Raw genomic sequence first — 25,876 nt, 5'->3', positions numbered from 1 at the left:
CAAGTTAATATTAAGGAAAACTATAATGCCTAGTAATATAACCTAGCTCGGTAATAATACTATCGAAGCGGAGAAAGCTTAATGGTTATAAAACAGAAAAATGTTATAAGGAAACCTTAAGACTCGAAATTCAGTGTTACGCCTTTACTTACTACCGTCAATTTACTCCATTCCTACCGGTGATCGAGCGTGTGCTAAATATAAGTCAAGCCGGAAGAAATACCGAGACATCTCCGATCTGGCACTAGAAAAACTTTATTATTACCCTCTTACAGAGGGTGTCAAAAATAAGTCTATAGACTCATTGTAATGTTCCTCTCCACGGAAATCTTTAGTAAAAGGCGAAAGATTTATGCGTGGATATGAAGAGAAACCAGAGTTAGTCAAAAGTATGAAATTTTTCGAGTGATGATAATTGATTCTTTTCGAGTTGAGTGTCAAACGCGAATAGTTCTAGATCGCATATATAATTATAACATGAACTAAAATTTTCAAAAAAATTCAATATGCAAATAATTGCTATATTAATTCATTTGATAAAATTAAAAAATACGTAAAATTAATTAAATTTTTGCGCGAACTACAATATTCGCTGCGGAGGGGAGGCGAAAACCAACTTTAATCGATTCAGTTCAGGTGAAATATTTTATAGACTTTATTCAACTGTAACGAGTTGACAAAGGAAATCAACGGGTGAAACGACTCCTCCCGAATGGAATAATCCGATCGATATGGACGCAAAGAGTGGGAGAAGTGCCGCCAAACAAAGAAACAGCCAGTCAGCCGGCTCAGATCTTAACCACGAAAGGTGCGCTTTGATATTCATTACATAATACGCTTTAAGATGAATTCGTATCGCAGTGCGCCGCTACCAGCTTCTAAACCCGAAATATTTAGAGTGGTTATAAAATGTTATTAAGCGAAGTAGCGAGGCGAATATCGTGCGAAGACATGCAAAACAAAAAACTAATGTTTATGAGACCGCGAGCTATCCGATGAGTGTTAAGCCGCTACGCAGTCGTAGAAGTTTAGATGAAAGATTCGGCGAGCTAGGCACATTTTACGCTGTAGCAAAAGACGTAGGACTCTAAGCCACTGTCACGTTTAGTTCAACCGAGACGCTCCATTAAATCGTTGTTTGCCGGGTTAATATTAAAAAAAACTATAAAGCCTAGTAATATAATCTAGTTCGATAATAATACCATCGACGCGGCAAAAGCTTAACGATTGTAAAACAAAACAATGTTATAAGGAAACTTTAAAACTCGAAATTCGGTAATACGCGTTTACTTACTACCACCAGTTCTTCTCCGATGATCGAGTGTGTGGAAAATATATATCGAGCCGGAGAAAGTACTCCATCCAATCTTGCCCTTAAAAAGTTTTATTATTACCCTCTTATAGAGGGTGTCAAAAATAAGTCTATAGACTCATTGTAATGTTCCTCTCCACGGAAATCTTTAGTAAAAGGCGAAAGATTTATGCGTGGATATGAAGAGAAACCAGAGTTAGTCGATAGTATGAAGTTTTTCGAGTGATGATAATTGATTCTTTTCGAGTTGAGTGTCAAACGCGAATAGTTTTACATCGTATATACAGTTATAACATGAACTAAAATTTTCAAAATAATTCATTACGCAAATATTTGCTATATTAATTCGTTTGATAAAATTAAAAAATACGTAAAATTAATTAAAATTTTGCGCGAACTACAATATTCGCTGCGCAGGGGAGGCGAAAACCAATTTTAATCGATTCAATTCAGAAGAAACATTTTATAAAATTTACTCAACTGTAACGGTTTGACAAAAGAAATCAATGGGCGAAAGGACTCCTCCCGAACGGAATAATGCGATCGATATGGACGCAAAGAGTGGGAGAAGTGCCGCCAAACAAAGAAACAGCCAGTCAGCCGGCTCAGATCTTAACCACGAAAGGTGCGCTTTGATATTCATTACATAATACGCTTTCAGATGAATTCGTATCGCAGTGCGCCGCTACCAGCTTCTAAACCCGAAATATTTAGAGCGGTTATAAAATGTTATTAAGCGAAGTAGCGAGGCGAATATCGTGCGAAGACATTCAAAACAAAAAACTAATGTTTATGAGACCGCGAGCTATCCGATGAGTGTTAAGCCGCTACGCAGTCGTAGAAGTTTAGATGAAAGATTCGGCGAGCTAGGCACATTTTACGCTGTAGCAAAAGACGTAAGACTCTAAGCCACTGTCACGTTTAGTTCAACCGAGACGCTCCATTAAATCATTGTTTGCCGGGTTAATATTAAAAAAAACTATAAAGCCTAGTAATATAATTTAGTTCGATAATAATACCATCGACGCGGCAAAAGCTTAACGATTGTAAAACAAAAAAATGTTATAAGGAAACTTTAAAACTCGAAATTCGGTAATACGCGTTTACTTACTACCGCCAGTTCTTCTCCGATGATCGAGTGTGTGGAAAATATATATCGAGCCGGAGAAAGTACTCCATCCAATCTTGCCCTTAAAAAGTTTTATTATTACCCTCTTATAGAGGGTGTCAAAAATAAGTCTATAGACTCATTGTAATGTTCCTCTCCACGGAAATCTTTAGTAAAAGGCGAAAGATTTATGCGTGGATATGAAGAGAAACCAGAGTTAGTCGATAGTATGAAGTTTTTCGGGTGATGATAATTGATTCTTTTCGAGTTGAGTGTCAAACGCGAATAGTTTTACATCGTATATACAGTTATAACATGAACTAAAATTTTCAAAATAATTCATTACGCAAATATTTGCTATATTAATTCGTTTGATAAAATTAAAAAATACGTAAAATTAATTAAAATTTTGCGCGAACTACAATATTCGCTGCGCAGGGGAGGCGAAAACCAATTTTAATCGATTCAATTCAGATGAAACATTTTATAAAATTTACTCAACTGTAACGGTTTGACAAAAGAAATCAATGGGCGAAACGACTCCTCTCGAACGGAATAATGCGATCGATATGGACGCAAAGAGTGGGAGAAGTGCCGCCAAACAAAGAAACAGCCAGTCAGCCGGCTCAGATCTTAACCACGAAAGGTGCGCTTTGATATTCATTACATAATACGCTTTCAGATGAATTCGTATCGCAGTGCGCCGCTACCAGCTTCTAAACCCGAAATATTTAGAGCGGTTATAAAATGTTATTAAGCGAAGTAGCGAGGCGAATATCGTGCGAAGACATTCAAAACAAAAAACTAATGTTTATGAGACCGCGAGCTATCCGATGAGTGTTAAGCCGCTACGCAGTCGTAGAAGTTTAGATGAAAGATTCGGCGAGCTAGGCACATTTTACGCTGTAGCAAAAGACGTAAGACTCTAAGCCACTGTCACGTTTAGTTCAACCGAGACGCTCCATTAAATCGTTGTTTGCCGGGTTAATATTAAAAAAAACTATAAAGCCTAGTAATATAATCTAGTTCGATAATAATACCATCGACGCGGCAAAAGCTTAACGATTGTAAAACAAAAAAATGTTATAAGGAAACTTTAAAACTCGAAATTCGGTAATACGCGTTTACTTACTACCGCCAGTTCTTCTCCGATGATCGAGTGTGTGGAAAATATATATCGAGCCGGAGAAAGTACTCCATCCAATCTTGCCCTTAAAAAGTTTTATTATTACCCTCTTATAGAGGGTGTCAAAAATAAGTCTATAGACTCATTGTAATGTTCCTCTCCACGGAAATCTTTAGTAAAAGGCGAAAGATTTATGCGTGGATATGAAGAGAAACCAGAGTTAGTCGATAGTATGAAGTTTTTCGAGTGATGATAATTGATTCTTTTCGAGTTGAGTGTCAAACGCGAATAGTTTTACATCGTATATACAGTTATAACATGAACTAAAATTTTCAAAATAATTCATTACGCAAATATTTGCTATATTAATTCGTCTGATAAAATTAAAAAATACGCAAAACTAATTAAAATTTTGCGCGAACTACAATATTCGCTGCGCAGGGGAGGCGAAAACCAATTTTAATCGATTCAATTCAGATGAAACATTTTATAAAATTTACTCAACTGTAACGGTTTGACAAAAGAAATCAATGGGCGAAAGGACTCCTCCCGAACGGAATAATGCGATCGATATGGACGCAAAGAGTGGGAGAAGTGCCGCCAAACAAAGAAACAGCCAGTCAGCCGGCTCAGATCTTAACCACGAAAGGTGCACTTTGATATTCATTACATAATACGCTTTCAGATGAATTCGTATCGCAGTGCGCCGCTACCAGCTTCTAAACCCGAAATATTTAGAGTGGTTATAAAATGTTATTAAGCGAAGTAGCGAGGCGAATATCGTGCGAAGACATTCAAAACAAAAAACTAATGTTTATGAGACCGCGAGCTATCCGATGAGTGTTAAGCCGCTACGCAGTCGTAGAAGTTTAGATGAAAGATTCGGCGAGCTAGGCACATTTTACGCTGTAGCAAAAGACGTAAGACTCTAAGCCACTGTCACGTTTAGTTCAACCGAGACGCTCCATTAAATCGTTGTTTGCCGGGTTAATATTAAAAAAAACTATAAAGCCTAGTAATATAATTTAGTTCGATAATAATACCATCGACGCGGCAAAAGCTTAACGATTGTAAAACAAAAAAATGTTATAAGGAAACTTTAAAACTCGAAATTCGGTAATACGCGTTTACTTACTACCGCCAGTTCTTCTCCGATGATCGAGTGTGTGGAAAATATATATCGAGCCGGAGAAAGTACTCCATCCAATCTTGCCCTTAAAAAGTTTTATTATTACCCTCTTATAGAGGGTGTCAAAAATAAGTCTATAGACTCATTGTAATGTTCCTCTCCACGGAAATCTTTAGTAAAAGGCGAAAGATTTATGCGTGGATATGAAGAGAAACCAGAGTTAGTCGATAGTATGAAGTTTTTTGGGTGATGATAATTGATTCTTTTCGAGTTGAGTGTCAAACGCGAATAGTTTTACATCGTATATACAGTTATAACATGAACTAAAATTTTCAAAATAATTCATTACGCAAATATTTGCTATATTAATTCGTTTGACAAAATTTAAAAATACGTAAAATTAATTAAAATTTTGCGCGAACTACAATATTCGCTGCGCAGAGGAGGCGAAAACCAATTTTAATCGATTCAATTCAGGTGGAATATTTTATGGAATTTATTCTACTGTAACGGGTTGACAAAGGAAATCAACGGGCGAAAGGACTCCTCCCGAACGGAATAATGCGATCGATATGGACGCAAAGAGTGGGAGAAGTGCCGCCAGACAAAGAAACAGCCAGTCAGCCGGCTCAGATCTTAACCACGAAAGGTGCGCTTTGATATTCATTACATAATACGCTTTCAGATGAATTCGTATCGCGGTGCGCCGCTACCAGCTTCTAAACCCGAAATATTTAGAGTGGTTATAAAATGTTATTAAGCGAAGTAGCGAGGCGAATATCGTGCGAAGACATGCAAAAGAAAAAAACTAATGTTTATGAGACCGCGAGCTATCCGATGAGTGTTAAGCCGCTACGCAGTCGTAGAAGTTTAGATGAAAGATTCGGCGAGCTAGGCACATTTTACGCTGTAGCAAAAGACGTAAGACTCTAAGCCACTGTCACGTTTAGTTCAACCGAGACGCTCCATTAAATCGTTGTTTGCCGGGTTAATATTAAAAAAAACTATAAAGCCTAGTAATATAATCTAGTTCGATAATAATACCATCGACGCGGCAAAAGCTTAACGATTGTAAAACAAAAAAATGTTATAAGGAAACTTTAAGACTCGAAATTCGGTAATACGCCTTTACTTACTACCGCCAGTTCTTCTCCGATGATCGAGTGTGTGGAAAATATATATCGAGCCGGAGAAAGTACTCCATCCAATCTTGCCCTTAAAAAGTTTTATTATTACCCTCTTATAGAGGGTGTCAAAAATAAGTCTATAGACTCATTGTAATGTTCCTCTCCATGGAAATCTTTAGTAAAAGGCGAAAGATTTATGCGTGGATATGAAGAGAAACCAGAGTTAGTCGATAGTATGAAGTTTTTCGAGTGATGATAATTGATTCTTTTCGAGTTGAGTGTCAAACGCGAATAGTTTTACATCGTATATACAGTTATAACATGAACTAAAATTTTCAAAATGATTCGTTACGCAAATATTTGCTATATTAATTCGTTTGATAAAATTTAAAAATACGTAAAATTAATTAAAATTTTGCGCGAACTACAATATTCGCTGCGCAGGGGAGGCGAAAACCAATTTTAATCGATTCAATTCAGATGAAACATTTTATAAAATTTACTCAACTGTAACGGTTTGACAAAAGAAATCAATGGGCGAAAGGACTCCTCCCGAACGGAATAATGCGATCGATATGGACGCAAAGAGTGGGAGAAGTGCCGCCAAACAAAGAAACAGCCAGTCAGCCGGCTCAGATCTTAACCACGAAAGGTGCGCTTTGATATTCATTACATAATACGCTTTCAGATGAATTCGTATCGCGGTGCGCCGCTACCAGCTTCTAAACCCGAAATATTTAGAGTGGTTATAAAATGTTATTAAGCGAAGTAGCGAGGCGAATATCGTGCGAAGACATGCAAAAGAAAAAAACTAATGTTTATGAGACCGCGAGCTATCCGATGAGTGTTAAGCCGCTACGCAGTCGTAGAAGTTTAGATGAAAGATTCGGCGAGCTAGGCACATTTTACGCTGTAGCAAAAGACGTAAGACTCTAAGCCACTGTCACGTTTAGTTCAACCGAGACGCTCCATTAAATCGTTGTTTGCCGGGTTAATATTAAAAAAAACTATAAAGCCTAGTAATATAATCTAGTTCGATAATAATACCATCGACGCGGCAAAAGCTTAACGATTGTAAAACAAAAAAATGTTATAAGGAAACTTTAAGACTCGAAATTCGGTAATACGCCTTTACTTACTACCGCCAGTTCTTCTCCGATGATCGAGTGTGTGGAAAATATATATCGAGCCGGAGAAAGTACTCCATCCAATCTTGCCCTTAAAAAGTTTTATTATTACCCTCTTATAGAGGGTGTCAAAAATAAGTCTATAGACTCATTGTAATGTTCCTCTCCACGGAAATCTTTAGTAAAAGGCGAAAGATTTATGCGTGGATATGAAGAGAAACCAGAGTTAGTCGATAGTATGAAGTTTTTCGAGTGATGATAATTGATTCTTTTCGAGTTGAGTGTCAAACGCGAATAGTTTTACATTGTATATACAGTTATAACATGAACTAAAATTTTCAAAATGATTCGTTACGCAAATATTTGCTATATTAATTCGTTTGATAAAATTTAAAAATACGTAAAATTAATTAAAATTTTGCGCGAACTACAATATTCGCTGCGCAGGGGAGGCGAAAACCAATTTTAATCGATTCAATTCAGGTGGAATATTTTATAGAATTTATTCTACTGTAACGGGTTGACAAAGGAAATCAACGGGCGAAAGGACTCCTCCCGAACGGAATAATGCGATCGATATGGACGCAAAGAGTGGGAGAAGTGCCGCCAGACAAAGAAACAGCCAGTCAGCCGGCTCAGATCTTAACCACGAAAGGTGCGCTTTGATATTCATTACATAATACGCTTTCAGATGAATTCGTATCCGCGGTGCGCCGCTACCAGCTTCTAAACCCGAAATATTTAGAGTGGTTATAAAATGTTATTAAGCGAAGTAGCGAGGCGAATATCGTGCGAAGACATGCAAAAGAAAAAACTAATGTTTATGAGACCGCGAGCTATCCGATGAGTGTTAAGCCGCTACGCAGTCGTAGAAGTTTAGATGAAAGATTCGGCGAGCTAGGCACATTTTACGCTGTAGCAAAAGACGTAAGACTCTAAGCCACTGTCACGTTTAGTTCAACCGAGACGCTCCATTAAATCGTTGTTTGCCGGGTTAATATTAAAAAAAACTATAAAGCCTAGTAATATAATCTAGTTCGATAATAATACCATCGACGCGGCAAAAGCTTAACGATTGTAAAACAAAAAAATGTTATAAGGAAACTTTAAGACTCGAAATTCGGTAATACGCCTTTACTTACTACCGCCAGTTCTTCTCCGATGATCGAGTGTGTGGAAAATATATATCGAGCCGGAGAAAGTACTCCATCCAATCTTGCCCTTAAAAAGTTTCATTATTACCCTCTTATAGAGGGTGTCAAAAATAAGTCTATAGACTCATTGTAATGTTCCTCTCCACGGAAATCTTTAGTAAAAGGCGAAAGATTTATGCGTGGATATGAAGAGAAACCAGAGTTAGTCGATAGTATGAAGTTTTTCGAGTGATGATAATTGATTCTTTTCGAGTTGAGTGTCAAACGCGAATAGTTTTACATCGTATATACAGTTATAACATGAACTAAAATTTTCAAAATGATTCGTTACGCAAATATTTGCTATATTAATTCGTTTGATAAAATTTAAAAATACGTAAAATTAATTAAAATTTTGCGCGAACTACAATATTCGCTGCGCAGGGGAGGCGAAAACCAATTTTAATCGATTCAATTCAGGTGGAATATTTTATAGAATTTATTCTACTGTAACGGGTTGACAAAGGAAATCAACGGGCGAAAGGACTCCTCCCGAACGGAATAATGCGATCGATATGGACGCAAAGAGTGGGAGAAGTGCCGCCAGACAAAGAAACAGCCAGTCAGCCGGCTCAGATCTTAACCACGAAAGGTGCGCTTTGATATTCATTACATAATACGCTTTCAGATGAATTCGTATCCGCGGTGCGCCGCTACCAGCTTCTAAACCCGAAATATTTAGAGTGGTTATAAAATGTTATTAAGCGAAGTAGCGAGGCGAATATCGTGCGAAGACATGCAAAAGAAAAAACTAATGTTTATGAGACCGCGAGCTATCCGATGAGTGTTAAGCCGCTACGCAGTCGTAGAAGTTTAGATGAAAGATTCGGCGAGCTAGGCACATTTTACGCTGTAGCAAAAGACGTAAGACTCTAAGCCACTGTCACGTTTAGTTCAACCGAGACGCTCCATTAAATCGTTGTTTGCCGGGTTAATATTAAAAAAAACTATAAAGCCTAGTAATATAATCTAGTTCGATAATAATACCATCGACGCGGCAAAAGCTTAACGATTGTAAAACAAAAAAATGTTATAAGGAAACTTTAAGACTCGAAATTCGGTAATACGCCTTTACTTACTACCGCCAGTTCTTCTCCGATGATCGAGTGTGTGGAAAATATATATCGAGCCGGAGAAAGTACTCCATCCAATCTTGCCCTTAAAAAGTTTCATTATTACCCTCTTATAGAGGGTGTCAAAAATAAGTCTATAGACTCATTGTAATGTTCCTCTCCACGGAAATCTTTAGTAAAAGGCTTTTTTAAGTTAAAGCACAACAAAAAACAACTTGTGTTATGGTCTAACCCTTCGCATTAAAGTAATTGAATTAGATTAATGCAGGATGATGTTACCGTAACCCGCCCAAAGTAGGGAGTCGAACCCCAATCACCCTCTTCACTTTGTCTTGGGAGCCACAAGATTATGAACTCAAACTAATAATGACAACGAGTTAAGTAAAACAAAAATGAAATGAGTATTTAAAGTTGAGACAAGCTGGTGAAACTAATCGAGAGGAAATAAATTTACGAAAAGTGGTGACATTCCACTGCAGCCATACTGCCATGCACCGAGCATGAGGGTTTCGAAACCCAAGCGGAGATTGTCAAAGGTGAATCGAGTGGCTCCGAGGAGAAGTGGACACTAATTTAGCAACTTGGCCAGATATCTGCTGCAAGCAGCCTCCTTTGTTTCTGTGAATCACATCGTTTCTAACTCTCCAAATTATGCAGTTCGTTGAGAAGATAAGAGAGCGAGCTTTAGTAGCGGCCCTTTTCGAGGCTGATTTTTGTAATACACCCGCTAGCCAATCCACTACATTGGCGTCATCATTGGTTATGAGACCCGTGATAAAAAGATGTCTCACAACTTTCTTCCTTACTTCTTTCAAAGACTCGCAATGAAAGAACAGATGCTGAGGGGTTTCAAGAGAGTTTCCCTTACATATGTGGCAGTTAAAAGATGCAGCCGGCAAAGAGGCGTGCCATGACGAGAGGACTGAGCCTGTTGTCAGGCAGCCCGTGACAACTCTCCATGCAAAATCACTTAGCTTTGAGCTGATATATGGGTCATGTACTGACTGCCACAGCTGAGCTTCATTTGTCAGTTGCATGGCACTTGTGTAATTCGGGTGTTTTATTGGACAAAAGGAGGGAATGTCTTTGTCTCTTTCTAACATGTGATTTAGCATCTGTTTAACTGTTGGGAGAACATTTTTACCAAACAAGTCCTTTGCTTCTTCCAGAATGATCTTGAACTTTTTGTACTGATCTACCAAATGCGGCGCCGTTGGCCCTTCGTTTAAAACGATCTTGTCTGGGAATAGAGGTCTAAGATATCGTGCCGCGTGGTATCTTACCAACTGGCTTACAGGGTGATCCCGCTGCGATGCCACTCTTTGCAAAGTCGAGTGCAGACAGAGACATCTAGCCCTGTATAGAACATGGTCTAGCCCCCACCCGCCTTTCTCTTTGGGCAAAAAAAATACCTCCTGTTTCACTCTTTGAGCGACCAGTGGGTACCACAAAAATTGAAAGCTGTGCTTTCTCAACGAGGTCACTGACTGTTTATCAGGCAGGTAAATGGAAGATAAATAGTGCAAAGTAGAAAAAATACAGCTGTTCAAAAAAATCACCTTTCCATTCAGTGTAAGTTTTCGACCTTTAGAGGATTGGATTTTGGTAACTGCCGCATGGCATTTCAGTTGCCAGTTGTATGACGCGACTTCCTTGCCGCTTGAAAAGAAAAAAAAGATCCCACAAAACTTCAACTTGTCTACTACCAAACCGCTAACCTCTGAGTGTTGAGAGTGGTTCTCTCTAGTTAATACTTTTGTCTTATTGACATTGAGTGAACTTCCACTAAAAAGCTCGAACTTTTTGAACAATTTAAAAACAATTTGCACTGATGATAAATGCCGGCTCAAAATCAAAACATCATCTGCATAGGCGAGGTATTTTACAGGCCTTGGAATAGCTGGGGAAGAAATTCCTTCTATTGTCTGCTCATTGTCTATGTATCTTAGGACAGGCTCGAGGTAGATTGCATATAGGAGTGGAGATAAGGGGCGCCCTTGGCGTACACCACGTGTTACGCTGATATTTTCAGTAAGATGCCCATTAATAAGTAGCTTTGTCGAGATCTTATCATAAATTGTTTCTATTGTTCTTACTATGCTTTCATCCACCCCCATTCTTCTGAGTACCCGAAATAAGAAGCTATGGTCTACCTTGTCGAATGCCTTCTCCTGGTCAAGGGACATGCAAGTGAAGTTCTTAGTGGGAAATTTAGTTTCGAGAGCAATCATGTCTCTAAGGGTAAGCACATTGTCTGTGATGGTTCTCCCTTTCAAAGAGCAAGTCTGCCTGTTGCCTATACAAGGATTAACTGCTGTTTGTGTGCTGGTCGCTAAATATTTAGCTAGCAGTTTATAATCGACATTAAGGAGGGCTATTGGCCTTTTGTTTTCAGGTAATTCGGGGTCTCCCGGTTTGCTAATGAGTATAGTTATTGACTCAGCCATTGTTTGTGGAAAATAATCCCCTCTCACTATCTCGTTAAAGACAGAGGTGAGGTCTGAAAGGATTAAAAATGAGAGCCTTTTATAGAACTCGCTAGGGAGTCCATCTGGGCCTGGAGTTTTATTGCTAGCCATGGTTGACAATGCGAGCTTCACCTCTTCCTCTGTAACATAAGGAATGTAATCTGACTCATCTCGCTGGCTAAGATGTAATGCTTCGAGTAGCGTATCTCCGAAATAGCTGTCACTGGCGTTACAAACATGCTTTTTGTATAATCGAGTGTAAAATTGTTTGTACACAGTGCTTATATCTTTCGATTCGGTTACACTCAGCCCTTGCTCATTTTTAACCGAGTTTATCACCTGACTTTTCCTCCTGTCTCTGAGCTTAGCAAAGAAGAAAGGGGTACATTTCTCGTCGTTTTCAACCAAATTTTCTCTCGATCTGATTTTGATACCGTCAACCTTTTTCCATTGTACTTCTCTAAGTTGGTCTTTAAGAGATCTCAGCTCTTGATAATTAGGTGAATTCGATGACTGCTGAATGAGTATTTTATCAACGAGATCTTGTTCCCGTTTACTCTGAGCCGCTTTAGCGGCTGAACAGTATTTCTGAATGAAAGATCTCGTTCTACGCTTGATCGATTCCCACCATTCACCTATTGTGCTGTAAGCATTCCGAAGTGTTTGCCATTTGCCATAAGCTTCCGCGTATTTTGCTATAAAGTCCTCATTGTCGAGGACTGCTGTATTTAGCTTCCAATAACCTGGGCCGATTTGAGGTTTGTTCTCATCGAAAGAGGGTGAACTAATGGCTAGGCCTACTATGTCATGGTCAGAGAAAAATATAGGTTTCTGGCTAAAAAGGCAGTTAGCTCGCGATGGAGTGTAAAACCTATCTAATCTGCTAGAGGTGCAGTTGTCTTCAGACGTCCATGTAACGGAAAAAGCCCTAGGGTTATCAAGACGCCATTGATCGACGAGGCCAAAACCATCAACCAGAGTTCTCAATTCACTACCTCCTATATATGTCGTTGTATTCAATGATTTAGACCGATGTTCCAAAGAAGGATTATCTACACAATTAAAATCTCCTGCTAAAACATTCTCATGATCTAAAGAGAAGTGAGGGCCGACTTCTAAAAAAAAAGATTTTCTTTCAGGAGGGCTGTTAGGAGCATAAACATTTATAATCCTAAGATTAGATTTTCCAAAGGTGACCAGAGCGGAAACGACTCTACCGTCTGTGTCAGAGAGTTTATCTGACAAAAGAAACGACTTGCCTTTAATTAGTATGGCAACTCCTCTACCATTACTTGAGCCAGGACTATAGAAGCATTGTGTCTGAACCCAATTAAAAGTGTGACCATGAGTCTCTTGCAACAAAAGGATGTCAAAATCGCTACTTTGAAAAAAGATCTTAAAATCTTGCAGCTTGGAGTGTGAACTCATGCCTCGCACATTAACGGTTGCAATTTTAAGGCTAGCCATGATGAAAAGGTTAAAAGTAGAAAAAATCAAAAAGGGAGCCAAAAGGTCAGATGGTAAGTCAGTGAAAGACGATAAAAAGGTGAATGACAAAACTGGCTGCATCGACTGAGAGCTATATCTGCGCCTGGCTCTTACGACCAACACTTCTAGTGGAAGCTTTCGACAGTTTATTCTCGGTAGACTTTTTTAAAGCTTTTTGGTTACCGGACCCCTGCTTGTTGCCATTGTTATTAACGAGCGGTGCACTCGGGCGTCTACCACTTTGCCCGGTGCTCTTTCCTTTTGGTTGTTCCTTGGGAGTTTCCATGTCTTCTGTAGCGCAAGGCTGTGACTCATCAATTACTAACGGTTCCGAGTCAGAGTCACTCGCATTTTCGGTCTCTTTTGCTTCTAGTGATGTCTGCGTGTTGAATAGGTCAGGGCTCTGAGGCTGCGAAACATCGTCATCTTTTGAGGTTGGCTCAAAAGAAGTAGTGGCAATTTCCTGCGCGAGATCTTGTGTTGAAATTGGCGGTGAGGTAACCTGTTGGGTTTTAGCCTTGTTCACATAGCTGTTGGGGCATTGACTAAAAAGATGTCCTTCTGCCTCGCATATCACACAAAACTGTTGATTTTTGCAAGCTCGCGCCACATGCCCTTCTTGAAAACACCTGTTACATCTAATTACGTCACAAGACTCCGAAGTGTGACCTTTTCGTTGGCATTTCAAACAAGTCTTGACCTGTCCACTATACCTCACCCATACATATCGAGATCCAAATTGTATAGTAGATGGGATGTTCATACCCTCGTACATTTCCATCTTGAATTGTCTTACCCCGTTGTAAACGTCTACATCTTTGTACTTAAGCCTCCTGCTATCAACGATCTTGCCATACTTATTGAGGACACCCCGCAATGCCTCATCAGTGAGCTCATGCGGCGCATTAACCACCGTAACTACTTTCGTTTGGGAAAAATCACCAAACACTTCATACGTACCATCTTTCAACATAGCCTGCCCAGCTGCTTTCAGCTTCGGGACGTCGGCAAAAGAAACTTCATAGCCTAAGCTCGTTCGTTGAACACATTCGAGATCAGAAACTGCAATTTTGATATGGTTCAACAAGTAATCAAACACGACTTTGTCGCTGTCCAATTTAGCTGACTCAGATTTGGTCTTCAACATCAAGGTTCTAGTCATGTTTCTAAAAGCCATCACCCCTACTGTCTAGTACAAACTATCCAACTCATAAAATTATTGAAAAAGAAAAACTTGGCTTGCAATAGAGAAATAATCTAATCAATTAGTTAAAGTGAAAACGAAGGATGATCTAACACCCTGAAAAAATCCACCGACACTGGCCCAGCCTTTAAGAAGGCTCGAAAACCAATGACCCGGTAGGAAACTTACACCCGAAAAAGAAAAAAGGTACTTTCTTTAGTAAAAGGCGAAAGATTTATGCGTGGATATGAAGAGAAACCAGAGTTAGTCGATAGTATGAAGTTTTTCGAGTGATGATAATTGATTCTTTTCGAGTTGAGTGTCAAACGCGAATAGTTTTACATCGTATATACAGTTATAACATGAACTAAAATTTTCAAAATGATTCGTTACGCAAATATTTGCTATATTAATTCGTTTGATAAAATTTAAAAATACGTAAAATTAATTAAAATTTTGCGCGAACTACAATATTCGCTGCGCAGGGGAGGCGAAAACCAATTTTAATCGATTCAATTCAGGTGGAATATTTTATAGAATTTATTCTACTGTAACGGGTTGACAAAGGAAATCAACGGGCGAAAGGACTCCTCCCGAACGGAATAATGCGATCGATATGGACGCAAAGAGTGGGAGAAGTGCCGCCAGACAAAGAAACAGCCAGTCAGCCGGCTCAGATCTTAACCACGAAAGGTGCGCTTTGATATTCATTACATAATACGCTTTCAGATGAATTCGTATCGCGGTGCGCCGCTACCAGCTTCTAAACCCGAAATATTTAGAGTGGTTATAAAATGTTATTAAGCGAAGTAGCGAGGCGAATATCGTGCGAAGACATTCAAAACAAAAAACTAATGTTTATGAGACCGCGAGCTATCCGATGAGTGTTAAGCCGCTACGCAGTCGTAGAAGTTTAGATGAAAGATTCGGCGAGCTAGGCACATTTTACGCTGTAGCAAAAGACGTAAGACTCTAAGCCGCTGTCACGTTTAGTTCAACCGAGACGCTCCATTAAATCGTTGTTTGCCGGGTTAATATTAAAAAAAACTATAAAGCCTAGTAATATAATCTAGTTCGATAATAATACCATCGACGCGGCAAAAGCTTAACGATTGTAAAACAAAAAAATGTTATAAGGAAACTTTAAGACTCGAAATTCGGTAATACGCCTTTACTTACTACCGCCAGTTCTTCTCCGATGATCGAGTGTGTGGAAAATATATATCGAGCCGGAGAAAGTACTCCATCCAATCTTGCCCTTAAAAAGTTTCATTATTACCCTCTTATAGAGGGTGTCAAAAATAAGTCTATAGACTCATTGTAATGTTCCTCTCCACGGAAATCTTTAGTAAAAGGCGAAAGATTTATGCGTGGATATGAAGAGAAACCAGAGTTAGTCGATAGTATGAAGTTTTTCGAGTGATGATAATTGATTCTTTTCGAGTTGAGTGTCAAACGCGAATAGTTTTACATCGTATATACAGTTATAACATGAACTAAAATTTTCAAAATGATTCGTTACGCAAATATTTGCTATATTAATTCGTTTGATAAAATTTAAAAATACGTAAAATTAATTAAAATTTTGCGCGAACTACAATATTCGCTGCGCAGGGGAGGCGAAAACCAATTTTAATCGATTCAATTCAGGTGGAATATTTTATAGAATTTATTCTACTGTAACGGGTTGACAAAGGAAATCAACGGGCGAAAGGACTCCTCCCGAACGGAATAATGCGATCGATATGGACGCAAAGAGTGGGAGAAGTGCCGCCAGACAAAGAAACAGCCAGTCAGCCGGCTCAGATCTTAACCACGAAAGGTGCGCTTTGATATTCATTACATAATACGCTTTCAGATGAATTCGTATCGCGGTGCGCCGCTACCAGCTTCTAAACCCGAAATATTTAGAGTGGTTATAAAATGTTATTAAGCGAAGTAGCGAGGCGAATATCGTGCGAAGACATGCAAAAGAAAAAAACTAATGTTTATGAGACCGCGAGCTATCCGATGAGTGTTAAGCCGCTACGCAGTCGTAGAAGTTTAGATGAAAGATTCGGCGAGCTAGGCACATTTTACGCTGTAGCAAAAGACGTAAGACTCTAAGCCACTGTCACGTTTAGTTCAACCGAGACGCTCCATTAAATCGTTGTTTGCCGGGTTAATATTAAAAAAAACTATAAAGCCTAGTAATATAATCTAGTTCGATAATAATACCATCGACGCGGCAAAAGCTTAACGATTGTAAAACAAAAAAATGTTATAAGGAAACTTTAAGACTCGAAATTCGGTAATACGCGTTTACTTACTACCGCCAGTTCTTCTCCGATGATCGAGTGTGTGGAAAATATATATCGAGCCGGAGAAAGTACTCCATCCAATCTTGCCCTTAAAAAGTTTCATTATTACCCTCTTATAGAGGGTGTCAAAAATAAGTCTATAGACTCATTGTAATGTTCCTCTCCACGGAAATCTTTAGTAAAAGGCGAAAGATTTATGCGTGGATATGAAGAGAAACCAGAGTTAGTCGATAGTATGAAGTTTTTCGAGTGATGATAATTGATTCTTTTCGAGTTGAGTGTCAAACGCGAATAGTTTTACATCGTATATACAGTTATAACATGAACTAAAATTTTCAAAATAATTCATTACGCAAATATTTGCTATATTAATTCGTTTGATAAAATTAAAAAATACGTAAAATTAATTAAAATTTTGCGCGAACTACAATATTCGCTGCGCAGGGGAGGCGAAAACCAATTTTAATCGATTCAATTCAGATGAAACATTTTATAAAATTTACTCAACTGTAACGGTTTGACAAAAGAAATCAATGGGCGAAACGACTCCTCTCGAACGGAATAATGCGATCGATATGGACGCAAAGAGTGGGAGAAGTGCCGCCAAACAAAGAAACAGCCAGTCAGCCGGCTCAGATCTTAACCACGAAAGGTGCGCTTTGATATTCATTACATAATACGCTTTCAGATGAATTCGTATCGCAGTGCGCCGCTACCAGCTTCTAAACCCGAAATATTTAGAGCGGTTATAAAATGTTATTAAGCGAAGTAGCGAGGCGAATATCGTGCGAAGACATTCAAAACAAAAAACTAATGTTTATGAGACCGCGAGCTATCCGATGAGTGTTAAGCCGCTACGCAGTCGTAGAAGTTTAGATGAAAGATTCGGCGAGCTAGGCACATTTTACGCTGTAGCAAAAGACGTAAGACTCTAAGCCACTGTCACGTTTAGTTCAACCGAGACGCTCCATTAAATCGTTGTTTGCCGGGTTAATATTAAAAAAAACTATAAAGCCTAGTAATATAATCTAGTTCGATAATAATACCATCGACGCGGCAAAAGCTTAACGATTGTAAAACAAAAAAATGTTATAAGGAAACTTTAAAACTCGAAATTCGGTAATACGCGTTTACTTACTACCGCCAGTTCTTCTCCGATGATCGAGTGTGTGGAAAATATATATCGAGCCGGAGAAAGTACTCCATCCAATCTTGCCCTTAAAAAGTTTTATTATTACCCTCTTATAGAGGGTGTCAAAAATAAGTCTATAGACTCATTGTAATGTTCCTCTCCACGGAAATCTTTAGTAAAAGGCGAAAGATTTATGCGTGGATATGAAGAGAAACCAGAGTTAGTCGATAGTATGAAGTTTTTCGAGTGATGATAATTGATTCTTTTCGAGTTGAGTGTCAAACGCGAATAGTTTTACATCGTATATACAGTTATAACATGAACTAAAATTTTCAAAATAATTCATTACGCAAATATTTGCTATATTAATTCGTCTGATAAAATTAAAAAATACGCAAAACTAATTAAAATTTTGCGCGAACTACAATATTCGCTGCGCAGGGGAGGCGAAAACCAATTTTAATCGATTCAATTCAGATGAAACATTTTATAAAATTTACTCAACTGTAACGGTTTGACAAAAGAAATCAATGGGCGAAAGGACTCCTCCCGAACGGAATAATGCGATCGATATGGACGCAAAGAGTGGGAGAAGTGCCGCCAAACAAAGAAACAGCCAGTCAGCCGGCTCAGATCTTAACCACGAAAGGTGCACTTTGATATTCATTACATAATACGCTTTCAGATGAATTCGTATCGCAGTGCGCCGCTACCAGCTTCTAAACCCGAAATATTTAGAGTGGTTATAAAATGTTATTAAGCGAAGTAGCGAGGCGAATATCGTGCGAAGACATTCAAAACAAAAAACTAATGTTTATGAGACCGCGAGCTATCCGATGAGTGTTAAGCCGCTACGCAGTCGTAGAAGTTTAGATGAAAGATTCGGCGAGCTAGGCACATTTTACGCTGTAGCAAAAGACGTAAGACTCTAAGCCACTGTCACGTTTAGTTCAACCGAGACGCTCCATTAAATCGTTGTTTGCCGGGTTAATATTAAAAAAAACTATAAAGCCTAGTAATATAATTTAGTTCGATAATAATACCATCGACGCGGCAAAAGCTTAACGATTGTAAAACAAAAAAATGTTATAAGGAAACTTTAAAACTCGAAATTCGGTAATACGCGTTTACTTACTACCGCCAGTTCTTCTCCGATGATCGAGTGTGTGGAAAATATATATCGAGCCGGAGAAAGTACTCCATCCAATCTTGCCCTTAAAAAGTTTTATTATTACCCTCTTATAGAGGGTGTCAAAAATAAGTCTATAGACTCATTGTAATGTTCCTCTCCACGGAAATCTTTAGTAAAAGGCGAAAGATTTATGCGTGGATATGAAGAGAAACCAGAGTTAGTCGATAGTATGAAGTTTTTTGGGTGATGATAATTGATTCTTTTCGAGTTGAGTGTCAAACGCGAATAGTTTTACATCGTATATACAGTTATAACATGAACTAAAATTTTCAAAATAATTCATTACGCAAATATTTGCTATATTAATTCGTTTGACAAAATTTAAAAATACGTAAAATTAATTAAAATTTTGCGCGAACTACAATATTCGCTGCGCAGAGGAGGCGAAAACCAATTTTAATCGATTCAATTCAGGTGGAATATTTTATGGAATTTATTCTACTGTAACGGGTTGACAAAGGAAATCAACGGGCGAAAGGACTCCTCCCGAACGGAATAATGCGATCGATATGGACGCAAAGAGTGGGAGAAGTGCCGCCAGACAAAGAAACAGCCAGTCAGCCGGCTCAGATCTTAACCACGAAAGGTGCGCTTTGATATTCATTACATAATACGCTTTCAGATGAATTCGTATCGCGGTGCGCCGCTACCAGCTTCTAAACCCGAAATATTTAGAGTGGTTATAAAATGTTATTAAGCGAAGTAGCGAGGCGAATATCGTGCGAAGACATGCAAAAGAAAAAAACTAATGTTTATGAGACCGCGAGCTATCCGATGAGTGTTAAGCCGCTACGCAGTCGTAGAAGTTTAGATGAAAGATTCGGCGAGCTAGGCACATTTTACGCTGTAGCAAAAGACGTAAGACTCTAAGCCACTGTCACGTTTAGTTCAACCGAGACGCTCCATTAAATCGTTGTTTGCCGGGTTAATATTAAAAAAAACTATAAAGCCTAGTAATATAATCTAGTTCGATAATAATACCATCGACGCGGCAAAAGCTTAACGATTGTAAAACAAAAAAATGTTATAAGGAAACTTTAAAACTCGAAATTCGGTAATACGCGTTTACTTACTACCGCCAGTTCTTCTCCGATGATCGAGTGTGTGGAAAATATATATCGAGCCGGAGAAAGTACTCCATCCAATCTTGCCCTTAAAAAGTTTTATTATTACCCTCTTATAGAGGGTGTCAAAAATAAGTCTATAGACTCATTGTAATGTTCCTCTCCACGGAAATCTTTAGTAAAAGGCGAAAGATTTATGCGTGGATATGAAGAGAAACCAGAGTTAGTCGATAGTATGAAGTTTTTCGAGTGATGATAATTGATTCTTTTCGAGTTGAGTGTCAAACGCGAATAGTTTTACATCGTATATACAGTTATAACATGAACTAAAATTTTCAAAATAATTCATTACGCAAATATTTGCTATATTAATTCGTCTGATAAAATTAAAAAATACGCAAAACTAATTAAAATTTTGCGCGAACTACAATATTCGCTGCGCAGGGGAGGCGAAAACCAATTTTAATCGATTCAATTCAGATGAAACATTTTATAAAATTTACTCAACTGTAACGGTTTGACAAAAGAAATCAATGGGCGAAAGGACTCCTCCCGAACGGAATAATGCGATCGATATGGACGCAAAGAGTGGGAGAAGTGCCGCCAAACAAAGAAACAGCCAGTCAGCCGGCTCAGATCTTAACCACGAAAGGTGCACTTTGATATTCATTACATAATACGCTTTCAGATGAATTCGTATCGCAGTGCGCCGCTACCAGCTTCTAAACCCGAAATATTTAGAGTGGTTATAAAATGTTATTAAGCGAAGTAGCGAGGCGAATATCGTGCGAAGACATTCAAAACAAAAAACTAATGTTTATGAGACCGCGAGCTATCCGATGAGTGTTAAGCCGCTACGCAGTCGTAGAAGTTTAGATGAAAGATTCGGCGAGCTAGGCACATTTTACGCTGTAGCAAAAGACGTAAGACTCTAAGCCACTGTCACGTTTAGTTCAACCGAGACGCTCCATTAAATCGTTGTTTGCCGGGTTAATATTAAAAAAAACTATAAAGCCTAGTAATATAATTTAGTTCGATAATAATACCATCGACGCGGCAAAAGCTTAACGATTGTAAAACAAAAAAATGTTATAAGGAAACTTTAAAACTCGAAATTCGGTAATACGCGTTTACTTACTACCGCCAGTTCTTCTCCGATGATCGAGTGTGTGGAAAATATATATCGAGCCGGAGAAAGTACTCCATCCAATCTTGCCCTTAAAAAGTTTTATTATTACCCTCTTATAGAGGGTGTCAAAAATAAGTCTATAGACTCATTGTAATGTTCCTCTCCACGGAAATCTTTAGTAAAAGGCGAAAGATTTATGCGTGGATATGAAGAGAAACCAGAGTTAGTCGATAGTATGAAGTTTTTTGGGTGATGATAATTGATTCTTTTCGAGTTGAGTGTCAAACGCGAATAGTTTTACATCGTATATACAGTTATAACATGAACTAAAATTTTCAAAATAATTCATTACGCAAATATTTGCTATATTAATTCGTTTGACAAAATTTAAAAATACGTAAAATTAATTAAAATTTTGCGCGAACTACAATATTCGCTGCGCAGAGGAGGCGAAAACCAATTTTAATCGATTCAATTCAGGTGGAATATTTTATGGAATTTATTCTACTGTAACGGGTTGACAAAGGAAATCAACGGGCGAAAGGACTCCTCCCGAACGGAATAATGCGATCGATATGGACGCAAAGAGTGGGAGAAGTGCCGCCAGACAAAGAAACAGCCAGTCAGCCGGCTCAGATCTTAACCACGAAAGGTGCGCTTTGATATTCATTACATAATACGCTTTCAGATGAATTCGTATCGCGGTGCGCCGCTACCAGCTTCTAAACCCGAAATATTTAGAGTGGTTATAAAATGTTATTAAGCGAAGTAGCGAGGCGAATATCGTGCGAAGACATGCAAAAGAAAAAAACTAATGTTTATGAGACCGCGAGCTATCCGATGAGTGTTAAGCCGCTACGCAGTCGTAGAAGTTTAGATGAAAGATTCGGCGAGCTAGGCACATTTTACGCTGTAGCAAAAGACGTAAGACTCTAAGCCACTGTCACGTTTAGTTCAACCGAGACGCTCCATTAAATCGTTGTTTGCCGGGTTAATATTAAAAAAAACTATAAAGCCTAGTAATATAATCTAGTTCGATAATAATACCATCGACGCGGCAAAAGCTTAACGATTGTAAAACAAAAAAATGTTATAAGGAAACTTTAAGACTCGAAATTCGGTAATACGCCTTTACTTACTACCGCCAGTTCTTCTCCGATGATCGAGTGTGTGGAAAATATATATCGAGCCGGAGAAAGTACTCCATCCAATCTTGCCCTTAAAAAGTTTTATTATTACCCTCTTATAGAGGGTGTCAAAAATAAGTCTATAGACTCATTGTAATGTTCCTCTCCATGGAAATCTTTAGTAAAAGGCGAAAGATTTATGCGTGGATATGAAGAGAAACCAGAGTTAGTCGATAGTATGAAGTTTTTCGAGTGATGATAATTGATTCTTTTCGAGTTGAGTGTCAAACGCGAATAGTTTTACATCGTATATACAGTTATAACATGAACTAAAATTTTCAAAATGATTCGTTACGCAAATATTTGCTATATTAATTCGTTTGATAAAATTTAAAAATACGTAAAATTAATTAAAATTTTGCGCGAACTACAATATTCGCTGCGCAGGGGAGGCGAAAACCAATTTTAATCGATTCAATTCAGATGAAACATTTTATAAAATTTACTCAACTGTAACGGTTTGACAAAAGAAATCAATGGGCGAAAGGACTCCTCCCGAACGGAATAATGCGATCGATATGGACGCAAAGAGTGGGAGAAGTGCCGCCAAACAAAGAAACAGCCAGTCAGCCGGCTCAGATCTTAACCACGAAAGGTGCGCTTTGATATTCATTACATAATACGCTTTCAGATGAATTCGTATCGCGGTGCGCCGCTACCAGCTTCTAAACCCGAAATATTTAGAGTGGTTATAAAATGTTATTAAGCGAAGTAGCGAGGCGAATATCGTGCGAAGACATGCAAAAGAAAAAAACTAATGTTTATGAGACCGCGAGCTATCCGATGAGTGTTAAGCCGCTACGCAGTCGTAGAAGTTTAGATGAAAGATTCGGCGAGCTAGGCACATTTTACGCTGTAGCAAAAGACGTAAGACTCTAAGCCACTGTCACGTTTAGTTCAACCGAGACGCTCCATTAAATCGTTGTTTGCCGGGTTAATATTAAAAAAAACTATAAAGCCTAGTAATATAATCTAGTTCGATAATAATACCATCGACGCGGCAAAAGCTTAACGATTGTAAAACAAAAAAATGTTATAAGGAAACTTTAAGACTCGAAATTCGGTAATACGCCTTTACTTACTACCGCCAGTTCTTCTCCGATGATCGAGTGTGTGGAAAATATATATCGAGCCGGAGAAAGTACTCCATCCAATCTTGCCCTTAAAAAGTTTTATTATTACCCTCTTATAGAGGGTGTCAAAAATAAGTCTATAGACTCATTGTAATGTTCCTCTCCACGGAAATCTTTAGTAAAAGGCGAAAGATTTATGCGTGGATATGAAGAGAAACCAGAGTTAGTCGATAGTATGAAGTTTTTCGAGTGATGATAATTGATTCTTTTCGAGTTGAGTGTCAAACGCGAATAGTTTTACATCGTATATACAGTTATAACATGAACTAAAATTTTCAAAATGATTCGTTACGCAAATATTTGCTATATTAATTCGTTTGATAAAATTTAAAAATACGTAAAATTAATTAAAATTTTGCGCGAACTACAATATTCGCTGCGCAGGGGAGGCGAAAACCAATTTTAATCGATTCAATTCAGGTGGAATATTTTATAGAATTTATTCTACTGTAACGGGTTGACAAAGGAAATCAACGGGCGAAAGGACTCCTCCCGAACGGAATAATGCGATCGATATGGACGCAAAGAGTGGGAGAAGTGCCGCCAGACAAAGAAACAGCCAGTCAGCCGGCTCAGATCTTAACCACGAAAGGTGCGCTTTGATATTCATTACATAATACGCTTTCAGATGAATTCGTATCCGCGGTGCGCCGCTACCAGCTTCTAAACCCGAAATATTTAGAGTGGTTATAAAATGTTATTAAGCGAAGTAGCGAGGCGAATATCGTGCGAAGACATGCAAAAGAAAAAACTAATGTTTATGAGACCGCGAGCTATCCGATGAGTGTTAAGCCGCTACGCAGTCGTAGAAGTTTAGATGAAAGATTCGGCGAGCTAGGCACATTTTACGCTGTAGCAAAAGACGTAAGACTCTAAGCCACTGTCACGTTTAGTTCAACCGAGACGCTCCATTAAATCGTTGTTTGCCGGGTTAATATTAAAAAAAACTATAAAGCCTAGTAATATAATCTAGTTCGATAATAATACCATCGACGCGGCAAAAGCTTAACGATTGTAAAACAAAAAAATGTTATAAGGAAACTTTAAGACTCGAAATTCGGTAATACGCCTTTACTTACTACCGCCAGTTCTTCTCCGATGATCGAGTGTGTGGAAAATATATATCGAGCCGGAGAAAGTACTCCATCCAATCTTGCCCTTAAAAAGTTTCATTATTACCCTCTTATAGAGGGTGTCAAAAATAAGTCTATAGACTCATTGTAATGTTCCTCTCCACGGAAATCTTTAGTAAAAGGCGAAAGATTTATGCGTGGATATGAAGAGAAACCAGAGTTAGTCGATAGTATGAAGTTTTTCGAGTGATGATAATTGATTCTTTTCGAGTTGAGTGTCAAACGCGAATAGTTTTACATCGTATATACAGTTATAACATGAACTAAAATTTTCAAAATGATTCGTTACGCAAATATTTGCTATATTAATTCGTTTGATAAAATTTAAAAATACGTAAAATTAATTAAAATTTTGCGCGAACTACAATATTCGCTGCGCAGGGGAGGCGAAAACCAATTTTAATCGATTCAATTCAGGTGGAATATTTTATAGAATTTATTCTACTGTAACGGGTTGACAAAGGAAATCAACGGGCGAAAGGACTCCTCCCGAACGGAATAATGCGATCGATATGGACGCAAAGAGTGGGAGAAGTGCCGCCAGACAAAGAAACAGCCAGTCAGCCGGCTCAGATCTTAACCACGAAAGGTGCGCTTTGATATTCATTACATAATACGCTTTCAGATGAATTCGTATCCGCGGTGCGCCGCTACCAGCTTCTAAACCCGAAATATTTAGAGTGGTTATAAAATGTTATTAAGCGAAGTAGCGAGGCGAATATCGTGCGAAGACATGCAAAAGAAAAAACTAATGTTTATGAGACCGCGAGCTATCCGATGAGTGTTAAGCCGCTACGCAGTCGTAGAAGTTTAGATGAAAGATTCGGCGAGCTAGGCACATTTTACGCTGTAGCAAAAGACGTAAGACTCTAAGCCACTGTCACGTTTAGTTCAACCGAGACGCTCCATTAAATCGTTGTTTGCCGGGTTAATATTAAAAAAAACTATAAAGCCTAGTAATATAATCTAGTTCGATAATAATACCATCGACGCGGCAAAAGCTTAACGATTGTAAAACAAAAAAATGTTATAAGGAAACTTTAAGACTCGAAATTCGGTAATACGCCTTTACTTACTACCGCCAGTTCTTCTCCGATGATCGAGTGTGTGGAAAATATATATCGAGCCGGAGAAAGTACTCCATCCAATCTTGCCCTTAAAAAGTTTCATTATTACCCTCTTATAGAGGGTGTCAAAAATAAGTCTATAGACTCATTGTAATGTTCCTCTCCACGGAAATCTTTAGTAAAAGGCTTTTTTAAGTTAAAGCAC

The 25,876-nt window shown here is 38.4% G+C and overlaps 17 non-coding genes across 17 annotated transcripts; all 17 read right to left on the bottom strand.

Annotated features, from left to right (window-relative positions):
- Positions 1–263: 263 nt before the first annotated feature.
- On the bottom strand, positions 264–382 carry LOC137407443 (U5 spliceosomal RNA). Its single transcript, XR_010979978.1, has one exon. It is a non-coding gene; the product is annotated as a U5 spliceosomal RNA (small nuclear RNA).
- Positions 383–1,392: 1,010 nt separating this feature from the next.
- Positions 1,393–1,511, bottom strand: LOC137407441 (U5 spliceosomal RNA). Its single transcript, XR_010979976.1, has one exon. It is a non-coding gene; the product is annotated as a U5 spliceosomal RNA (small nuclear RNA).
- Positions 1,512–2,521: 1,010 nt separating this feature from the next.
- Positions 2,522–2,640, bottom strand: LOC137407440 (U5 spliceosomal RNA). The gene has a single exon (XR_010979975.1). It is a non-coding gene; the product is annotated as a U5 spliceosomal RNA (small nuclear RNA).
- A 1,010-nt stretch (positions 2,641–3,650) lies between these two features.
- On the bottom strand, positions 3,651–3,769 carry LOC137407439 (U5 spliceosomal RNA). Its single transcript, XR_010979974.1, has one exon. It is a non-coding gene; the product is annotated as a U5 spliceosomal RNA (small nuclear RNA).
- Positions 3,770–4,779: 1,010 nt separating this feature from the next.
- LOC137407438 (U5 spliceosomal RNA) lies at positions 4,780–4,898 on the bottom strand. Its single transcript, XR_010979973.1, has one exon. It is a non-coding gene; the product is annotated as a U5 spliceosomal RNA (small nuclear RNA).
- A 1,011-nt stretch (positions 4,899–5,909) lies between these two features.
- LOC137407450 (U5 spliceosomal RNA) lies at positions 5,910–6,028 on the bottom strand. Its single transcript, XR_010979984.1, has one exon. It is a non-coding gene; the product is annotated as a U5 spliceosomal RNA (small nuclear RNA).
- A 1,011-nt stretch (positions 6,029–7,039) lies between these two features.
- LOC137407436 (U5 spliceosomal RNA) lies at positions 7,040–7,158 on the bottom strand. The gene has a single exon (XR_010979971.1). It is a non-coding gene; the product is annotated as a U5 spliceosomal RNA (small nuclear RNA).
- A 1,011-nt stretch (positions 7,159–8,169) lies between these two features.
- On the bottom strand, positions 8,170–8,288 carry LOC137407435 (U5 spliceosomal RNA). Its single transcript, XR_010979970.1, has one exon. It is a non-coding gene; the product is annotated as a U5 spliceosomal RNA (small nuclear RNA).
- Positions 8,289–15,611: 7,323 nt separating this feature from the next.
- LOC137407434 (U5 spliceosomal RNA) lies at positions 15,612–15,730 on the bottom strand. The gene has a single exon (XR_010979969.1). It is a non-coding gene; the product is annotated as a U5 spliceosomal RNA (small nuclear RNA).
- Positions 15,731–16,741: 1,011 nt separating this feature from the next.
- On the bottom strand, positions 16,742–16,860 carry LOC137407433 (U5 spliceosomal RNA). Its single transcript, XR_010979968.1, has one exon. It is a non-coding gene; the product is annotated as a U5 spliceosomal RNA (small nuclear RNA).
- A 1,010-nt stretch (positions 16,861–17,870) lies between these two features.
- Positions 17,871–17,989, bottom strand: LOC137407432 (U5 spliceosomal RNA). Its single transcript, XR_010979967.1, has one exon. It is a non-coding gene; the product is annotated as a U5 spliceosomal RNA (small nuclear RNA).
- A 1,010-nt stretch (positions 17,990–18,999) lies between these two features.
- On the bottom strand, positions 19,000–19,118 carry LOC137407431 (U5 spliceosomal RNA). The gene has a single exon (XR_010979966.1). It is a non-coding gene; the product is annotated as a U5 spliceosomal RNA (small nuclear RNA).
- Positions 19,119–20,129: 1,011 nt separating this feature from the next.
- LOC137407429 (U5 spliceosomal RNA) lies at positions 20,130–20,248 on the bottom strand. The gene has a single exon (XR_010979965.1). It is a non-coding gene; the product is annotated as a U5 spliceosomal RNA (small nuclear RNA).
- Positions 20,249–21,258: 1,010 nt separating this feature from the next.
- LOC137407428 (U5 spliceosomal RNA) lies at positions 21,259–21,377 on the bottom strand. Its single transcript, XR_010979964.1, has one exon. It is a non-coding gene; the product is annotated as a U5 spliceosomal RNA (small nuclear RNA).
- Positions 21,378–22,388: 1,011 nt separating this feature from the next.
- Positions 22,389–22,507, bottom strand: LOC137407448 (U5 spliceosomal RNA). Its single transcript, XR_010979982.1, has one exon. It is a non-coding gene; the product is annotated as a U5 spliceosomal RNA (small nuclear RNA).
- Positions 22,508–23,518: 1,011 nt separating this feature from the next.
- LOC137407427 (U5 spliceosomal RNA) lies at positions 23,519–23,637 on the bottom strand. The gene has a single exon (XR_010979963.1). It is a non-coding gene; the product is annotated as a U5 spliceosomal RNA (small nuclear RNA).
- Positions 23,638–24,648: 1,011 nt separating this feature from the next.
- Positions 24,649–24,767, bottom strand: LOC137407426 (U5 spliceosomal RNA). The gene has a single exon (XR_010979962.1). It is a non-coding gene; the product is annotated as a U5 spliceosomal RNA (small nuclear RNA).
- Positions 24,768–25,876: the final 1,109 nt, after the last annotated feature.

This window comes from Watersipora subatra, chromosome 10 (assembly GCF_963576615.1).
Source record: "Watersipora subatra chromosome 10, tzWatSuba1.1, whole genome shotgun sequence".
Lineage (NCBI taxonomy): Eukaryota > Metazoa > Bryozoa > Gymnolaemata > Cheilostomatida > Watersiporidae > Watersipora > Watersipora subatra.
Note: the sequence above shows the minus strand (reverse complement) of the source record. Positions and strands in the feature narration are given on the sequence as shown.